The sequence below is a fragment of the Apium graveolens genome, chromosome 7 (genome assembly GCF_009905375.1).
Source record: "Apium graveolens cultivar Ventura chromosome 7, ASM990537v1, whole genome shotgun sequence".
NCBI classification, from domain to species: domain Eukaryota; kingdom Viridiplantae; phylum Streptophyta; class Magnoliopsida; order Apiales; family Apiaceae; genus Apium; species Apium graveolens.
In genome coordinates this window covers 82227358-82248859 of record NC_133653.1, presented here as the reverse complement: position 1 = coordinate 82248859, position 21502 = coordinate 82227358, and the positions used below count along the sequence as shown (strand labels likewise).

At 38.1% G+C, this 21502-nt stretch overlaps 1 non-coding gene across 1 annotated transcript; it reads left to right on the top strand.

Annotated features, from left to right (window-relative positions):
• The first annotated feature begins 1060 nt into the window (after window positions 1-1060).
• Window positions 1061-1167, top strand: LOC141675995 (small nucleolar RNA R71). Its single transcript, XR_012556610.1, has one exon. It is a non-coding gene; the product is annotated as a small nucleolar RNA R71 (small nucleolar RNA).
• The last annotated feature ends 20335 nt before the right edge of the window (window positions 1168-21502 follow it).

Sequence of the window (21502 nt, the reverse complement as noted above, 5' to 3'; positions counted from 1 at the left end):
ATATTTCATAAACTTTGCGTAACTAGGCATCTGTTCAAGAGCCTCGGTGAAAGGTATGTTGATATGAAGTTTCTTGAACACCTCCAGAAACTTCTCAAATTGCTTGTCCAGCTTTTTCTTCAGCAGCCGCTTAGGAAAAGGAGGTGGAGGATAGATCTGTTTCTCCCCTGTATTACCCTTAGGAGGAGTGTGCTCAACTGTAGTCTTCCTTGGTTCCACTTCTACTTTCTGCTGCTCTACTTCTTTCTCAGCCCCAGCTTTTTCAGTCAACACTTGAGTTTGTTCAGGATTCGCAACCTTTCCAGACCTCAAAGTGAATGCCTTTACCTGCTCCTTAGCTTCCCTCTTTCCTGGCACTTCAGTGTCACTAGGTAGTGTACTAGGCTGATGATTTAGCAAGGCATTGGAGATTTGTCCAATTTGATTTTCCAAGGTCTTGATGGAAACATCTTGACTCTTGCAAAAAAGCTTCAACTCCTCTAATTCAGATTTTTCATTTGCTTGTTACAGTTGAAGTTGCTGTCTTGGTGCATATTACGGTTGCTGAAAACCAGGGGGGTTGTACTGCTTAGCTGGATACTGCTGATAAGGCTGTTGAACCGCATTCCGAGCATTGCTCCAACTGAAGTTAGGATGATTGCGGTTGTTAGGATGATAAGTGGCTGACATAGGTTGTTGCGAACGCTGAAAGTTGCTCACGAACTGAGCTGATTCACTAGAAATTGTGCACTGATCAGTCTCATAGGCACCAGCACAAAGCTCATAGACACTAGCGATTTGATTAACCCCATAATTAGCCAAAGTGTCCACCTTCATTGTCAAAGCCTTAAGTTGGGCAGCTATAGCAGTTGCTGCATCCAACTCCAAAATTTCTGCTACTTTTCCCCGAGTCAGCCTCTGAGAAGGATTCTGGTATTCATTAGAAGCCATCAGTTCAATTAATTCATAAGCTTCATCGTAGCTCTTAGCCCACAAGGCTCTTCCTGATGCTGCATCGAGCATGGGTCTAGAAGTAGCACCCAATCCATTGTAGAAGCAGTTAATAATCATCCAATCAGGCATGCCATGATGTGGGCACTTCCTTAGCATTTCCTTATATTGATCCCAAGCCTCACACAGAGATTCTCCAGTTTGCTGAGCAAACTGAGTAAGAGCATTCCTGATTGCAGTAGTCTTCGCCATAGGGAAGAATTAAGTGAGGAAATTTTGAGCAAGATCTTCCCCAAGTGGTGATAGACCCTGCTGATAGAGAATGTAACCAGCACTTAGCTTTGTCCCTCAGAGAGAATGGGAAGAGTCGCAGCTTGATAGCATCTTCAGTCACATCATTGAACTTGAAAGTATCGCAGATCTCGATGAAATCCCTGATGTGCATGTTGGGGTCTTCAGTAGGAGAACCCCCAAACTGAACTGAGTTCTGTATCATCTGAATCGTTCTTGACTTGATCTCAAAAGTGTTAGCCCTGATGGCTGGCCTGATGATACTTGACTGAATGTCATTGATCTTAGGTTGAGAATAGTCCATCAAAGCCTTAAAATTTTCTGCCTGATGTCCCATCTCTACTAAAACTGGTTCCTCGACTTTCTCTTCTTCTTCTACCTTCTTTTCTTCTTCAAAAACTTCCTTTTGAATCACCACAACTTCTTCATCGGCTTTATCCAGTGTTCTCTTACGAGTACACGAACGTCTATGCATACACCCTCGCTAGAGTACCAGAAATAAGACAAGGAAACAAATAAGTAACAATATCCGAGTCAATAAACTTTAACGACCATTGATGGAAAACACATAAACTAAAAATTAACACTGCAGTCCCCGGCAGCGGCGCCAAAAACTTGTTAGTCACTAAACACATGCTAATAATACACGCAAGTATACGTGATAACAAGTAGTATAAGATGTAAATCAGATTCGTTCTCACAGGGGCTGGCTTGGTTAATTAATTAATTTATGCACTTAAGCAATAATGTATGGTTATTATTCAATGCTAAGATGATAATAAATCGAGGTTGTTTATAACTAAGAATTAAACTAATAATTATAACTAAAGGGATAAGATTGATTGAATTAATATATATGACAAACATGGGATTCTAACTTCATTAAATACTTCATTCAATAGCCTTTCCGTTCTTAACCTTAGCATGTAATGGTGATGATACTAATCAGATAACACGAAACGGATAAAGGCCAACTTTCGTTGCACGAATACCATACTACCAGATATCCACAAAAGAGATAGAAGCTGAATAGACACCAATTATATTGAGACCCTATATGTCTATAGAATTTGACAACATAACGTTTTAAGCACAAGTTATCTATCTTGATTACATAGGGCAAGTAAGATAATTAAAATTACCTACGCATCATGCATAACAAATACATGAACTTATGCTAGCATGGCAAGTTATAAATCCTTAAATTCACTTTCACTTTATTAAGAATTAACACACTATCTTATAAGTTCGCGATGCTCATAAAACGAATACGCATAACCAATACTAGGTTATCATACAATCACTACACACTAAGGTATCGAAACAATCAACTAAAGAAATCCATAAATACATCCACTAGAACCCCACGATAACGATTAGCCCATAACCGGACTCATCATCAACGTGGGTTCCGATAAAAGCATGGTATAATAAATGTAGTCTTTATAACGAATAATCAAACAAAGTTAATACAAGAGTATAGGTTCAACAAAATATGAAACGAGCATCCAAGATTACAACTCAAAACAAAGATTTATAAGAATAAACAAGATCGTGTTCGCCTTTATTGAATTGTGCTATAGGTCTCTTGCCATCTTCTCCCTAGCTCTGATATGTCTCTAACTTGATATCTTATGAAAAATGACCTAAAGTTGTTTATATAGCAGCCCCATGCAATGTAGAAGTATTTCTCTCAAAATCCAAGTAGAAACATGATTCTGCCATCCCGACACGGCGTGGCCGCGTGGTTGATCAGCGCGGGCGCGCTGGGCTTCTGCCAAAACTGTGACTTCTTTTTTTTCTTGCAGATTTGAGCCGGTCTTCGCGAGATTTATTCCTTAGACATCATCCTAACACCATATTAGCATCAAATCAATGCTAATTCACCTGATTCTCAGATTAATGCCTGAAATGCAAAAACACTAGAAAACACATTAAAACACCAATAACTTGAGTACAAATACAGCAATTCAAAGCTTTACGGAGCGTAATAAAGTGTCATAAATGCCACTCAACAATATCGATAAGTCAAAATTCACTAGAAAACTCTAAGTTGTCGACAAGACAAAGTGAAGACATGATGCTGAGAGATTCAACAAACTAAAATTTCATTCGAGAACTCAGACTCCTCTATAAGTCAGATTCACTGGAGCATTAGAGATCTCGATAAGTCATTATACTTATCGAGATGTCAAGATCTTTATGTGCCTAATTGGAGATCTCGAGTAAAATTCTCAAAGTACAAAATCACAGACCAGTTCAATATTCAAGATTAACAATCAACAAATAATCCAAACAGCTGGATTGACAAGTCTACAAAAACAGCTTGAAGAATGTGCAAGATCAATAGTGAAGATTAACTGACAGGGGAAGATTAAAATTATCACAGGATGCTAAAGATATGCTAAGCCAGAAATGAAAGATCTACTTTTCTATAAATAGAAATGATAAGTGACAGTTTAGAAAAGCTAATAGCATGTCTTATTATACATTGTGTAAACCAGAGTTAACTAAATTATAAAGTTAACACTGGTCCTTTTGTCAGTTGTAACAATTTAGATCAAATTTTTTGTAACACTCCCAAGGAGAAGCTAAGCTCTTTATCAATAAAGAGCCTAGAAATTTTGTAGCAAAACAATCTTAATATTAATATAAAATTAAGTAATTTTTGAAGATTTGTGTTCTTTATTTTCTACATGCTTAATTACTGCATGAACACATTTTACTACAAGATTTAATTTACTTTGTTCAACCATAAACATTCAAGAAAAGCCCAAAAACAGTAAAACACATTCACCCCCCCTCCGTGTTTTATTCATTTCCTAACAGAAAGTTTGATGCTGAAGCTGATGAGGGAATCTTTGTTGGATATGTAGTTGGAAAAGCATACAAAGTAAACAATCTTAGAACCAACATTGTTATGGAACCTATACATGTTGTGTTTGATGATAAAAAGATTGAAGGACTGCAATATGGAGATTTTCATGAAAGCCTCAAATTTGAAAATGTTGAGATGATTTGTGATGATAGCGATGATGAAAGTGATCAAGAAATCATATCTAAAGACAATGCAGAAAAATCTTTAACTAATGAAGCACATAACTCATCATCCGTCAAAAGATCAAGTGCATCATCCGTCGAAAGACAATCTGCATAATCTTTCGAAAGGAAAAGATCAACATCCATTGATCCATCAATAGGAGTTGAAAGCCAATACAGATCACAAGTAGAAATAACCCTAACTTCAAGTCAAAGATCCACAAACTCAGGGGGAGTTTCTACTAATCAAAACTCAGTCACACGTCAAGACAACTATGTGGCCTCTTCATCTAGAGCTAATCTACCACAACAGAGAAAATGGACTAGAGATCACCCTTTTGAACTATTTATTGGTGATGCATCTTCAAGAGTGTAAACAAGGAAAGTAACTCAAGAAGACTGTCTCTATATAGCAGCTTTGTGTCTCAGGAAGAACCTAAAAAGGTAGAAGAAGCTCATGCGAATTTTCTTAGCCTATGCAGCTCATGCTAATTTCAAGGTCTATCAAATGGATGTCAAGAGTGCTTTTTTGAATGGAGATTTGGAGGAGGAGGTCTTTGTCAGTCAGCCTCCTGGTTTTGAAGATCCAAATTTTCCAGAACTATCTTTTAAAGGCACTTTATGGACTGAAGCAATCACCTAGAGCTTGGTATAACACTTTGTCAAAGTTCCTCTTAGAAAATCATTTCACAAGAGGTACTGTTGATAAAACCTTATTCTATAAAAATGTTAATGGCATTAGTATACTTGTTCAAATTTATGTAGATGACATTATATTTAGTTCTACAGATGAAAAAGTTTGCAAAATTTTTTCCAAATTGATGCAAAGTAAATATGAAATGAGCATGATGGGAGAACTAACTTACTTTCTTGGCTTACAAGTTAAGCAAGTTAGTGATGCAATATTCATTAGTCAAACCAAATACAATTATGATCATTTAAAGAAGTTTGACTTAATGGATTGCACATCTGCAAAAACTTCCATGGCCATTACAACTAAACTTGAATTAAACACTACTGAAAAGTCTGTGAATATTTCAAGTTATAGAGGTGTGGTTGGCTCACTTTTGTATTTAACATCCAGTAAGACAGTGTTGTGAATATGTTGTGTACTTGATGATCACTTAAACAAAATGTCTAAGTAGATTTTACTTAGTGAAATTATGTAGCTCTCGACGGATAAGAATTATAGTCCCGACGGATAACTTATTATAGTCCCGACGGATGATTAACTTATTATCCGTCGAGTGAGTAGCTTATGTAATAATAAGTTTGTAGCACAGTGATGTATGCACCTTTGTATAGAATCTGTAGTAGCATATAAGTCATGTTAACTTTAACTAGATATGCAGAATAGGTTGATTAATTGTACATAAGCAATGTCTTGTAATTCTGTATAAGTGAAATGAAGTCGAGTGCCAAAATAGCTACCGACGGATGATTAACAAAGCTTTCGACGGATGATCAAATGACTATCAACGGATGTTTAACATAGCAGTCGACGGATGATCAATCATGTCATCGACGGATGATCTGAAAGTCAACGGATGATCATATCAAGAATTCAAACATCAGTTGAACAGTGAAAGCTGACACACAACCGTCGAGTTGGATACAAACACACTGTGGAAGCCCATTAACTGGGTAATAGAGGACGAAAAGCAGCAAAGATCAAGACTGTTAGATTTTATATTTGTTCAGTCTTTTTGACTTTGTAATCTTGGTAATATATAAACCAAGAGAGTAGCAAATAGAAAAATGACTGAGATACCTGAGAAACATACAAACAAAGAAATCTTTGTAAGCATAATCTTTAGCATTTCCTGTATTCTCAGTAGTTCCATTTTGTAAGCAGCTGTGAGCATTTCTGCACACAGAGTCCTCTCGATATATTATATATATATATATATCTCTGGTGGAATTGTTTAAATCCACCAGAAAGTTTTTAAAGACTCTTGTTTTTAATTACTTATGTTTTGATTCATTCAAGTTTACATTCCGCATTGTGCTAATCAAAACAAATATATTTATAATCGAGTTGAACATTTTTATTTCAAGAAAAAGGTTCAAGAATTCCATTCAACCCCCCTTCTGTAATTCTTGCTATATTCTTAAGGGACTAACAATTGGTATCAGAGCAAGCTCTTAATCTATAAAGAGTTTAAAGATCAAAACAATTCAGCAAGATGAACAAGAAAGATGTTGGAGTCAAGATTCCTTTTCTTGATAAAGATAATTACCATCATTGGAAGGTAAAGATGCATCTTCATATGCTTTCTCAAGATGAGGCCTATGTGGACTGCATAGAAAGAGGCCCTCATGTTCCAATGAGAGCTGTAATAGGAAATGAGCCATCTGTTCCAAAGCCAAGGCATGAATGGTCTGATCCTGACATTGAACAAGTCAGGAAAGATAAAAAGGCCATGAACATTCTGTTCAATGGTGTGGATGCAGACATGTTTGATAACATCATCAACTGCAAGACTGCCAAGGAAGTTTGGGACATAATACAGATAATCTGTGATGGTACTGAGCAAGTAAAAGAAAATAAAATACAGCTCCTGATTCAGCAATATGAGCATTTTCACAATGAGGAAAGTGAATCACTCACTGACATTTTTAGTAGATTCCAAAAACTACTAAATGCTCTTAAGTTGCATGGAAGAGTCTATCAGACTAAAGACTCCAATATGAAATTTCTCAGATCTCTTCCAGAGGAATGGAAACCAATGCAGTCTCATTGAGAAACTCACAAGATTATAAGGAGTTTACTTTGGAAAGACTGTATGGCATTCTGAAGACCTATGAGCTTGAGATAGAGCAGGATGAAAGAATGGAGAGAGGAAAGAAGAAATGATGATCCATTGCACTAGTTGCTGATCTGGAAAAGGAGAAGGAAGTGAAGATGGAAGCTGTGGAATCAACTTTAAAGGACTGTGAAAGCAAGGGTAAGGGGCTAGCGGCAGAAAATGAAGATTCATTGAGCCAAGATGACATGGAGGACATTGATGAGCACTTAGCATTCCTTTCAAGAAGATTTGCCAAGCTCAAGTTCAAGAAGAACTTTGGAGCTGCCAAGCCAAATAGAAACATGGTGGATAAATCAAAATTCAAGTGTTTCAAATGTGGCTTGGCAGGGCATTTTGCAAATGAGTGTAGAAAGTCAGATTCCAGTAAGAAAAGATTTGAGTCTGTAGATTACAAGCAAAAATACTTTGATCTACTCAAACAAAAGGAAAGGGCTTTTATTACACAAGAGAATGACTGGGCAGCTGATGGCTTGGATGAAGATGAAGATGTCAGCTATGTCAATCTAGCCCTAATGGCCAAGTTTGATGAAACAGAGACAAGTTTCTCAAGCAATCAGGTAATCACTACAAACCTTGCACATTTATCTAAAGCTGAGTGTAATGATACCATAAATGACATGTCTACAGAATTGTATCATTTACGTGACACTTAAGTCCATCACTAAAGAAAATGCTAAAATCAAAGAAAACAACTTGTTTTTGAGTGAGAGGAATAATGTGCTTGAGTCTCAGTTTGTTGAGTTTGAGAAACTAAAAATTGAGTGTAGGATTGCCAAGGAGGAATTAACTGAGTCCTTGAAAAAGGAAGAAATTTTAAAGAAGCAGCTCGATCGTGAACAAGAGGTGATTAAAGCATGGAAAACATCCAGAGATGTTCATGCTCAAATCACCAAGGTTCAAGGAATTGAGTCCTTTTGTGATGAAGCCTGGAAAAAGAATAAGGAGAAACTAGAACCTATTTTGGTAGATGGGTTGCTAACAGATGTAGACTCGACGGATGATGAGGACTATCCGTCGGATAACAAAAAGTGTTATCCGTCGAATGATAAAAATCCTCATCCGTCGGCTGTAAGCAAACCCATCAGCAAAGCCAAATTAACCAAGCTAAATGATAAGTATAGGTCTGTTTCCAAGAATTTTGTTTCAGGAGAATCAAGTCAAGCTAAGAAAGGGAAAAAGGGTAATGTTGGTCACATGACTGTCAAACAGTTAAGTGACAGACTTGAGAAAATAGAGGTAAAAAAAGAGACTAAAAAGAAAAACAATAGGAATGGTAAAGTAGGGATTAACAAACACAATAACTACATACCTGATAAATATGCTCCTAGAAAGATCTGTGTCAAGTGTGGTAGTGTAAATCATTTGTCTGTTAATTGCAAATCTCCCATGTCTGTTCAACCTCAATTTCCTAACATAAATGCCATGCCTCCCATGCCTGTTAATGCTATGCCTACACAGAATATGAATGCACAGTTTGCTAATATGCCATTTGCACCTAATCCATATTATGCTGCATACAATATGCCTCAAATGCCATTTAGCATGCCTTACTGGAATAACATGTTTGCACCAAGCATGCCATTTCCTGTTAGCCATAACATGCATGATATTTCTGTTGCATCTAGTGGTTTCAAAGGCCCAACCCAAATGACTAAGGAAGAATTTGAAATTCCTAAGTCAAATGAGTTAAAACCTAAGAAACAGAAGAAGAAAGCTAACAAGCAGGAACCAAGGAAACTTGGGTACCAAAATCAACTTGATTTGATTTTGATGTGTGCAGGGAAATAGAAAGAATCTTTGGTACTTGGATAGTGGCTGTTCAAGACACATGACTGGTGATTCTACCCTGCTCACGGAGTTTGAAGAGAGAGCTGGCCCAAGTATCACTTTTGGAGATGACAGCAAAGGTTACACTATGGGATATGGCTTGATTTCAAAGGACAATGTCATCATTGAAGAGGTTGCCGTAGTGGATGGTCTCAGACACAATCTGTTGAGTATCAGCCAGCTTTGTGACAAAGGCAACTCAGTAACCTTCAACAAAGAAGCCTGTGTTGTGACCAATAATCAAAACAACAAAGTGGTTCTCACTGGTGTGAGAAGAGGAAATGTGTATCTAGCTGACTTCAACTCAACTAAAGCAGAATCTGTAACTTGTCTTCTCATCAAAGCAAGTCAAGATGAAAGTTGGCTATGGCACAAGAAGCTATCTCATTTAAACTTCAAGACTATGAATGAGCTGGTAAGGAAAGAGCTAGTTAGAGGCATTCCTCTAGTGAAGTTTACAAAAGATGGACTGTGTGATGCCTGCCAAAAAGGGAAGCAGATTAAAGCATCATTCAGGAAGAAACTTGATTCAGCAATTGAAGAGCCTCTGCAACTGCTTCACATGGATTTGTTTGGACTAGTCAATGTATTGTCAATTTCTAAGAAAAGATTTTGCCTAGTAATTGTAGATGATTTCTCAAAGTTCTCGTGGACATATTTCCTAAAGTCTAAAGATGAAGCTAGTGAAATCATCATCAATCACATAAGGCAAGTTAACAATCATCCTGATTTCAAAGTTAGAAGAATCAGGAGTGACAATGGAACTGAGTTCAAGAACTATGTCATGAGAGCATTTTGTGAGGAAAATGGGATCTTGCATGAGTTTTCAGCAGCAAGGACTCCACAACAGAATGGAGTAGTGGAAAGAAAGAATAGATCTCTTATTGAAGCTGCATGGACAATGCTTGAAGAATCAAAATTACCAACATATTTCAGGGCTGAAGCTGTAAACACTGCATGCTACACTCAGAATATCTCTCTGATTAATCAAGCAAGATGCATGACACCTTATCAATTGTTCAAGAACAAGAAGCCAACTCTAAACTTTCTTCATGTCTTTGGCTGTAAATGCTATATTCTGAGAAATCAAACTGATCAAAATGGGAAGTTTGATGCTAAAGCAGATGAAGGAATTTTTGTTGGATATGCTGTTGGTAAAGCATATAGAGTCTACAATCTAAGAACCAACATTGTTGTTGAATCTATACATGTTGTGTTTGATGATAAAAAGATTGAAGGACTAAAAGATGGAGATTACCATGAGAGCCTCAAATTCGACAATGATGAGATGGTCAGTGATGAAAGTGATGATGAGAGTGATCAAAAAACAGTGTCTAAGGATAATGCAGACAAATCTACCACAAATGAAGCACAAAACTCAACATCCGTCGAGTTACATAATGCTTCATCCGTCGGAAGGCAATCTGTATTATCCGTCGGAAGACAACCTGCCTCATCCGTCGGTACTCAAAATTTACCATCCTTCGGGTTATCAAAAGGAGCAGGAAGTCAAGGCAGATCACCCATAGAAAGTACCCCTATCTCAAATCAAAGATCCACAAACTCAGGGGGAGTTTCTAACAATCAAAACTCAATCACACATCAAGACAACATTGAGGTCTCTTCATCTAGGGCTAATCTACCTCAACCAAGGAAATGGACAAAAGATCACCCCTTTGAACTGGTTATTGGTGATGTTTCTTCCAGAGTTCAAACCAGGAGAGCAACTCAAGAAGAATGTCTATACAACAGCTTTCTGTCAAAGGAAGAACCAAAGAAGGTAGAAGAAGCCTTGTTAGATCCTGATTGGATTTTAGCTATGCAGGAGGAGCTAAACCAATTTGAAAGGAATAAAGTATGGAAGCTGGTACCCAAGCCTAAAGGAAAGAATCGAATAGACACCAAATGGGTATTCAGAAACAAGATGGATGAAATTGGCATAGTAGTAAGGAACAAAGCAATATTGGTTGCTAAAGGCTATTGCCAGCAAGAAGGAATAGATTTTGATGAAACATTTGCTCCTATTGCAAGACTTGAAGCCATCAGAATCTTCTTAGCCTATGCAGCCCACGCCAATTTCAAGGTCTATCAAATGGATGTCAAAAGTGCCTTTCTAAATGGAGATTTGGAGGAAGAAGTGTATGTTAGTCAACCACCTGGCTTTGAAGATCTAAATTTTCCAGAGTATGTCTATTATCTACTGAAAGCACTTTATGGACTGAAGCAAGCACCTAGAGCCTGGTATGACACTTTATCAAAGTTCCTTTTGGAAAATCAATTCACAAGAGGTACTGTAGATAAAACTTTATTTTTCAGAAATGTTAATGGCTCTAGCATACTTGTTCAAATTTATGTAGATGATATTATTTTTGGATCTACAGATGAGAAACTTTGTAAAAAGTTTGCCAAACTGATGCAAAGTAAGTATGAAATGAGTATGATGGGAGAACTAACTTACTTTCTTGGTTTACAAGTTAAGCAAGTCCGTGATGGAATATTTATTAGTCAAACTAAATATATTTTTGACCTTTTAAAGAAGTTTGATCTAATGGATTGCACATCTGCAAAAACTCCCATGGCTACTGCAACTAAGCTTGAACTAAACACTACTGAAAAGTCTATGGATATTTCAAGCTATAGAGGCATGGTTGGCTCACTTCTATACTTAATAGCTAGTAGGCCGGACATAACGTTTACTACATGTTTGTGTGCTAGATTTCAGGCTGATCCTAGAGAGTCTCACTTGATAGCTATTAAGAGAATTTTCAGATATCTCAAAGGAACACCAAAACTTAGAGATTCTGGTTTTGATCTAACTGGTTATTCAGATGCAGATTATGCAGGTTGCAGAATTGATAGAAAAAGCACAACAGGAACCTGTCAATTTTTAGGAGACAAGCTTGTGTCCTGGTTCAGTAAAAAGCAAAATTCAGTTTCTACCTCTACAGCTGAAGCTGAATATATTGCTTCTGGCAGTTGCTGTGCATAGATTTTATGGATGAAAAATCAATTGTTAGACTATGGTTTGCAAGTTGAAAGGATTCCTATTTTCTGTGACAACACAAGTGCAATTGCCATCACTGAAAATCCAGTGCAACATTCAAGGACAAAGCACATAGACATCAAGTACCATTTCATAAGGGAACATGTAATGAATGGTACTGTAGAGTTACATTTTGTTCCAAGTGAGAAGCAACTTGCAGATATTTTTACCAAGCCACTGGATGAATCCACCTTTTCTAGGTTGGTAAGTGAGTTAGGTATGCTTAATTACTCTTGAATTTATCTGAATTATTTTGCAAGTTGAAAAGTAGCCAGAAATTTAGCTGATTTTTAGTCTTGAATGAAATTTTGGCTAAGTCAAAATTTGCATTTCGACGAATGACCATTATCCATCGGGTTGAGTCATCCGTTGATATACAAATTGTAAATAATAAAATCAATTATTTTTCTGGAATTTTTTAAAACTCGACGGATAACAGTTTATCCTCATCCGTCGAAGTGTCTAAATCTTAACCGTTAATTCCCTGAACATTATCCATCGAGTATACTTACAGTTTGTAAGCATTACACGACGGATAATGGGTGGAATTTTTACAGTTTATTTTAAAACGGCTAATTTAGGCAATTTATATTGGATAATTTACTCCTCTTTATTATTTTTATCCGTTGTTTTTGTGCAAAGTATAAAAGCTTATTTCAATCTAATTATTTTCTTTTATCATTCTCAAATTCAACTGTGTTTATTTCATTCTCTCTCAAGCAAAAATCCTCTTTCTCTTGAAGCTTTTCTTCTTTAACAATGGCACCCGTAGTAAAGATCATGTCACAGACTGGGTTCATCTATGAGAAGAATAACTTCACTGCTTTGGTCAATAAGGGTATTCAGCAATCAGAGGACTATCACAAGATGATGGACTTCGTGAAGAACTGCAAGTTAAGTTTTTCCATGCTGGAATCACCCACAATTTATTATGAAGTTGTTGAGGAGATGTGAACAACAGCAATCTACAACTCTACTGACAAAACCATCACTCTGACCATCAAAGGTAATGAATTCTGTATCAATAGTGATGTGATAAAAGCATGTTTCAAGATTCCTGCTGATAATGTAACTTCACCAAACACTGACACTGATTTGATCAATATGTTTAATTCCATGCATTATGCACTTCCTACTAATAAGCTAAGTGAGATTAGAAGACTAGGTCTTAGGAATGAATGGAGTTATTTTTGTGATGTTGTAACTAAAGTCTTTTCTGGAAAAATCAGTAATTTTGATTCTGTGAACATTTCAATGCTTAACATGCTATACATGCTAGTTACACACAAATTTTACAATTTCAGTGACCTTGTGGTGTATGAGTTAGGTTTTGAACTAGGTGACTTAGCCAAAAGAGGAAAGAATGTTTACTATGCTAGATTTTTTATGCTTTTGGCTAACCATCTTTGTCAAGAAATTGTACTTGAGAACCCAGACAACAAATTGGCTTGTTGGGTTCAAGAGAGAAGAATCATTGCAGACTTGAACAGAGCCAACCATCACAGGGATGTACCAATGTTCTATTTTCCTGTAATGCTGACACCTCAGGTAAGTGAGGTAAGTTCATCCATACCCTCAACTATTCCAATCTCCTCTATTTCTTTTACTTCAGGAATAGCTATGGCAACTGTGACAATGACCAAACAGTTGTCTACCAAAGCTGCCAAAACAACTGCAATTTCCAAATCCAAATCAAAGAAAACCCCCTCTGGTATCTCTCAAAAGGTACCAGTTGAAAAATCTACCAAAGCCAAAGAGGGGAGTGTGAAGGAGGGTAAGATAGGTGAGGGAAGGGGTGAACGTCAAAGAAACCCCAAGGATAAGGTTGGAGAGTTGAGTGAATCCCAGCCTAGCCACACTGCAGTTTCCCAACAAACTGCAGTGCTTAAAAAGGACAAAAGCTCTCTTCTAGATGTATCCTCCCAAAAGGATGTAGCTATTGAACAAAGCTCTCATCCAAGAGCACAGGCCAAGAGGGTTAGGGACACAAGCTCACCCCAAACTTACACTAGAAAGAAGAAATCCAAAACAACTGGGGATGCACAGGGCACACACTTAGTGCAAACTGGTGCTAAAGACACAGTCCCTGCACCTTCTCAAATTCAGTTTGATGTGGCTCCAATAAATGTGGAGTCACAGCCAAAATCTCTCATTATAGAAGCCACTGAAACACTATACTCACCAACTAACTCACTGGAAGTGGACATGATAAACACTTCAATTCCTGATTCCCCTTCTTTAACACTGTTGGGGAAGCCAAAATCTAGTACAAGTGAGCATCATCTTTTAGATGATTTGTTGGCTCACTTGCCAATTCTTTCAGATTCTATTGTGACATCTGTGCCTCAAATAACTTCAATCAACACAGAGTCTACAATAGTTTCTCTTCCCACCTCATTCACTTTTACTCTCTCGATGGATATTGCTCATCTGTCGAGTAGTGATTGTATCCCAACGGATAAGCTTAACAGCAGTTATCCGTCGGATAGCTTTACCACTCACCCGACGGATATCACTTATCCGTCGAGTATCTCTGCACAACTTCAAACTTCAATAATTTCAAGTGCAGAAGACTTAGTGGTAATACAATCACTCTTAGGACTGAGAGAGGAGAGTGCATTGAGTGAGAGGCTGGGTTGCTCCCAGGAAAAAGGAGAGGAAAAGAGTGAATCTCAGCAATCCATTCATTCAGGATTGGCAAAAGTGAGTGAGAGGAGTCTCACCTTAGTAGGTGAAGGTGAGGGTGTGAGGGTGGGGAGCCAGGGTGAGACCCTGATGCAACAAAAGAGATAATATGAGAGAAAGGCAGGTATAGGAGAAATAAGGATGGAACCAGCCATTGCTAGTGAGTCAATGATTGTGGATGATGCTGAAAAGGAAAGACAATTTCAGCAACATTACAAAGCTGTAATTGATAACATTTCCTTGGATGCTGACACTTTTACTCACCCTGTTTCAGCCTATCAATTATTGGCTGCTCAGGGCAATGTGGAGGCAGAACAGACTTTGAATTTAGTGCATAACACAAAATCTCTTCAAAGAGATAAAGCTGCTGTTAACAGGATGCCTTCTCAAGCTGGAGAGCCATCTGAAGAATTTGGAGTAAATTCTGATGATGATGACTCTGGTTCCTTGGATGGAAGCATGAACTTAGGGGGAGCTAAAGGCCCAAGTTCTGCTTTAAGTTTACCTGAATGGGCATGGGAAAAGGAATCTACACCAGGACAATTTGAGGTGTCCTTGGTCAAGCAAGTAATAGCTATTCAACAGGCTCTTCAGGAAACTTCAGATGCGGGTACCAAGGCTGTTCTTCAGGCTCACCTGGACTCTCTACATCTAATGAAGATCCAGCATTTAAGACATAATCTCAGTGTGGATGAATTGAAAAGGGATATAGCTGACTTGAAGACCTATAACTCTGAGAAGCTGGATTCAGTAATGCCATATGGTACCATGCAAGATCTATTACTGAGATTAAGGAGAGAATCAGATTCTGACAAGAAGATAGCCAAGCTGGAGAACAGAGTTCAAGTTATTGAGAATTCAGTGGCTCTACTTCTTCAAAATCAACAGACTCAGACAAATCTTCTAATGCAACTGGCTAAAGCCCAAGGCCTAACTCCTCCACTTGATGATAATAAAAAGGGGGAGAGAGAATCAAGTAAGGGGGAGAAAGGACCAACTGAGGGGGGAGACACTTCTAGTTCAAATCAGCAAAGTAATTGTACCTTCAATTACTATCTCCAAGCCACCAGTTCCAGATGGTATAGATCTTATCAATGCAGCAGCAGAAAATTTGAAAGATGCTGATAAAGGAAAGTTGACTCTGATCAACTGGAAAAAGATTGATGAGGAAATACAGAAAAAGTTTGAATTAGTCAAGGAACCAGTTTAGTCAGCCATCCATCACTCTCATGTCAAGCCAATCAGTGTGAATGAGATGAGCATGAACTATCTGGAGAAAGGACAATCTTCCTGCATCAAGACTACAAAGGCTGAGATAATTCTTAAACCAAGGGCAAACTATCCAAAGTCATCTTTGAAGAACCCTATGGATACTGTGTATGAGACACCCAAGCCTGATGAAAAGAAGCTTCTGTCAAGATCTATTGTCTTCTACAAAGATCCAGCTGATTCAGCCTCAAGAAAGAAAATTGCAAAGATATTCAGAAATGGAAAGGAAATTTGTATGGTAGCTGGACATCCACAATTTGCTCATGCAAAGAAAGAAGAAAAAGCCAGATTGAAGCAGGAAAAGAGGCAAGCTGCTCTAGATGCAAAGAAGTCTAAACAAAAGAAAGAACAGTTTGCTATCTTGGCCAAGCTACAGGGTGTGAATTCTTCTCAACAAATTCCCTCTCAACCATCTCAAGCTGCTGAATCAAAGAAGAAGATTGAAGAACAGAATAAATCCCCAAGAAAGAAAGAACTGGCTAGAAGAACAAAAAGGAAACTGGATGTTGTTGACAAGGAATTAGAAGATCAATTTCCTAAGGAATCCACTCAAGCTAAAACTCAAGCATCAAAGCCCTCTGTGGTATTTGAAGACATAAGGGTGGTGGACCCCTACAGGAACATACATGGAGAGCCTATTGTGCCAAAGGATGAGCCAATAGAGTGGGATAAAATACCAATTCCTAATTTCAACTTGCCAATCCTTACTAAGCCAAAAAGGACAAAATTAAGGGCAGTCAAGAAAGTGAAGCTGTCACCTCTCAAATCCAAGTTAGTAGTCAAAGCTCAACCCAAGGTCAACAGGGGAGACTACTTGTACTTGTGTGACATCAAAGAATTCTCAGATCTAAACCTTTATCTGGAGGAGCTGGATGAAGTAAGGGTAATTGATGCATACAGAAATCTACCTGAAAGGTTGGTGTTCAAGTACAAAGGAGGAAGGGAGATTTAGTGGCCTCTTCACAGGATACTTCAAGAAAGCCAAGCTGTGTTGATCAAAGTCTATTCATCCTTCAAGAAAAACTTTGGGTTCAATGTAACTGCAAGAAGATTAGTATTGAAGAAGATTGAAGAGCTAAGGAGTGTTAGAGCCAAAGATGCACTTCCCAAGACTCTTATCATCCCATACACAGGGAGAAGAGTGCATCTAAGGCCCTACTGGCTGATGGAATTCATGGATGACAAGGGTGTGAGAAGATTCTTCAGACTAGAAGACCAATTGAGTATCTCTAGCAATGAGACTCTCTTGGAGATGCAAGAAATGCTAGATCTCTCAGAATCTGATGAATTAGAATTCCACAGGCAGCTCCAGAATCAAATTGAAGAAAACAACAGAAAGCTTGGAAGAAGATCCAGACCTTCAAGAAACTAGAAAAATCTGCTCAGGCTAGAGGAGCATCTTGAACTGACTGTGAGCCAAACCTTGTACATTTTGTTTAAATTGAAGCACTTTCAGTTTTATCTACTTATCTTTAAAGATATATGTTTAGGATGTTTTGTAATCATCAAGTGTCTCTTAATTTATGGCTACAATTCCAGTAGACATAAATTGGGGGAGATTGTTGTGAATATGTTGTGTACTTGATGATCACTTAAACAAAATGTCTAAGTAGATTTTACTTAGTGAAATTATGTAGCTCTCGACGGATAAGAATATAGTCCCGACGGATAACTCATTATAGTCCCGACGGATGATTAACTTATTATCCATCGAGTGAGTAGCTTATGTAATAATAAGTTTGTAGCACAGTGATGTATGCACCTTTGTATAGAATCTGTAGTAGCATATAAGTCATGTTGACTTTAACTAGATATGTAGAATAGGTTGATTAATTGTACATAAGCAATGTCTTGTAATTCTGTATAAGTGAAATGAAGTCAAGTGCCAAAATAGCTACCGACGGATGATTAACAAAGCCTTCTACGGATGATCAAATGACTATCAACGGATATTTAACATAGCAGTCGACGGATGATCAATCATGTCATCGACGGATGATCTGAAAGTCGACGGATGATCATATCAAGAATTCAAACATCAGTTGAACATTGAAAGCTGACACACAGCCGTCGAGTTGGATACAAACACACTGTGGAAGCCCATTAACTGGGTAATAGAGGATGAAAAAGCAGCAAAGATCAAGACTGTTAGATTTTATATTTGTTCAGTCTTTTTGACTTTGTAATCTTGGTAATATATAAACCAACAAAGTAGCAAATAGAAAAATGACTGAGATAGCTGAGAAACACAAAAATAGAGAAATCTTTGTAAGCATAATCTTTAGCATTTCCTGTATTCTCAGTAGTTCCATTTTGTAAGCAGCTGTGAGCATTTCTGCACACAGAGTCCTCTTGATATATTATATATATATCTCTGGTGGAATTGTTTAAATCCACCAGAAAGTTTTTAAAGACTCTTGTTTTTAATTACTTATGTTTTGATTCATTCAAGTTTACATTCCGCATTGTGCTAATCAAAACAAATATATCTATAATCGAGTTGAACATTTTTATTTCAAGAAAAAGGTTCAAGAATTTAATTCAACCCCCCTCATGTAATTCTTGCTATATTGTTAAGGGATTAACATATTTAAGCATAAGTTATTCGTTATGATTACACAGGACGAGTAAAACGGTTAGAGTTACCCACTAATCATGCATACACATACATGAACCTATGCTAGCATGGCAAGTTCTAAACCTCAAGATCCACCATCGCTTCACAAGAGATTAACACCCTATCCTATATGTTCGTGACGCACATAAGACGAATAAGCACAACCAATACTAGATATCATACAATCATGACACACTAAGGTATTAACCAACTAACTAAAGAATTCTATAGTAAATCCGTTACGACCCCAAGATCACGATTAGCCCATGATAGAACTCATCTTCATCATGGGTTCATATGAAAACATGATAATAACACACGAGAATAATTAAAACTACTTATATTAAACCAGAGTACGTCACAAGAGTAAATAGGTTCAAACTAAAGAAAACTAGCATCCAACGTTACAACAAAATAAAGAATCACAAGAAAATATGCTTCCTCTTCGTTGTGATGTGCTAAAACGGTCTTCTTCCTTCTGTCCTCGCTCCTCGATTAATACTACGATCCAACACTATGTGAAACGTCTCTGAAAACTACATATATAGGAGTCCCATAAAACCCAGCTAACTCAGAAGTTGGAAGCTTAACAGAATCAGGAGTCTAAAATAATTATTTTAAAATTCCGTCCCTGAGCGGCCGCTCAGCATTCCTGAACGGGCGCTCAGCTTCCTGAGCAGTCGTTCAGCAGAGCTGAGCGGATGCTCAGACCCCTTCTGGAAAATGCTCTATTTTTGCTCCCGTTTCTTGCTGCATTCTGCTCCTATCTTCCCACGCGCAATGCCAAACACATGCCAAGGCTTATTCTTGATGAAATCTCTCCATAAATGCAATTAATATCCTGAAATGCACAAACACTAGAAAAATGCATCAAATACACAAAATACTTGATTCCAAGACATCAATTCAAGCCATTATAAGACGTTCTAAGTGGTATAAAATGCCACTTATCATCTTGCCAATAAGATCCTTAAAAATATTATTCACCAACCTTGAGACCAAATGCCATAACAAGATAAAAATAAACACCAAATTCAGTTATGAATGATACCTTTGGGATGTCATCCTTATGCATCTTGATCTGATTGTATCCACTGAATTCATCCATAAAACTCAGCATCTCATGACCAGCAGTAGAATCTATCAATGTATCTATCCTTGGCAATAGGAAACAGTCCTTAGGGCATGCGTCATTCAGATCAGTGAAGTCCACACACATCCTCCATTTTCCATTGGCCTTCTTTACCATCACATATTTTGTTAACCATTCTGGAAATTGTATCTTCTCGATGAAACCAGCCTCTAAGAGCTTCTCTACTTCCTGTTTTATAGCTTCTTGCCTCTCTAGAGAAAAACTTCTTTTCTTTTGCTTCACTATCTTCCGATTTGGATCCACACTTAGCTTGTGTGTAATCAGTTCTGGGTCTTGCCTGGCATATCAGCTGCTGACCATGTAAACACGTCACTATTTTCTTGTAAAAATTTCACCAACTTCCCTCTAAGGGGCTCCCCTAGTGTGGCTCCAACGAAAGTCACATTCTCAGAATCCCCAGGGGCTAAAGGAACTGAAACCAAGTCTTCTGCTGGCTTCCTTCTTTTCTCATCATTCTCTCAGATTTCTAGATCTTCAATAGGCAGAACCTGCCCCCCAACTCCGTCTTCCCTCAGAGAGGCCACATAATAACTTCTAGCCATTTTTTGATCTATTCTCTCTTCTCTAATCCCATTTTGGGTGGAAAACTTCATAACTGAATGATAGAAAGAAGGGACTTCCTTGAAGGCATGTATCCCTGTTCTTCCCATGATAGTGTTGTAAGTTGAACTAGCCTTCACCACCACAAAGTCCAACATCTCTGTTGCTTGCCTTGGTTCCCAACCTACGGTTATTGGCAACTTGATTATCCCTTCCATGGGGCACTCCACTCCCACAAATCCATATATTGGCATATCTGTTGGGGTCAATTGAGAATCATTATAACCCATCCTTAAAAAGGTGTCATGGAGCAAGATATCCACTTAAGCACCATTATCTACAAGGAGCCTCTTCACCGGGCTGTTCCCTATTATTGGTGTTATGCCCAGTGGGTCGTCAAGAGGAAATTTCACACCCTCTAAGTCAGAATCATCGAATGTCATTGTTACTCCTGTCCTGGCCCTTTTCGGGGTTTCCCCAACAATATGCATAACTTCTCTAGTATATGTTTTCCTTGAGTTTTTGAATAAACCAGCAGCAGTTGGTCCTCCAAAGATTATGTTTATCACAGGACCTCGGGGTCATAGTCCTCCAAAGATTGCATTTATAACCGGTCCCCTAGGCTGGGGATTCCGCCCCTGATCGTCTTGGTCCCTTCTATGATCTTCAAAGTTCTTGCCTCCGATGGGCTTGTTTCTTATTACGGTCTTTCTCATACTCTCCTCCACTTTGATGTACTTCTTGGCCCTATCTTGGAGCTGCAACATGCTTTCAGGAGGGCGCTTGGCCAAGGATATCTTGAAGAACTTATCCCTAGTTCCCTATTGTTGTGCTATCATAGCTACCTTGTCATCAAGGTCCGGGACTTATAAAGCTTCCTTTGTGAAACGATTCAGGTAGTCTCTCAAGGATTCCTTCGCTCCCTGCACAATGCTCATGAGGGATGCTGAACTTTTCTCATGCACTCTCCCGCTGATGAACTGCTTAATAAAAGCATGACTTAATTTTCTGAAGGACCCAATAGAGTTCGGGGGTAAACGACCATATAATCTTTGAGCCATACCCTATAGGGTTTGAGGAAAGGCCCGACACTTCATAGCGTCATTCACGGGCTGCAACAACAGTGCATTAGAAAATGTTCTAACATGATTAGCGGGATCTCCCGTGCCATCATAAGCTTTGATAGTGGGCATTTTGAACTTCCTTGAGATATGGGCATTCATTATCTCTTCAGTGAATGGTGGAGTAGGATCATCAGGATCTCCAAGGGGAAGAAGATTGTTTGGATCAGCTCTTGG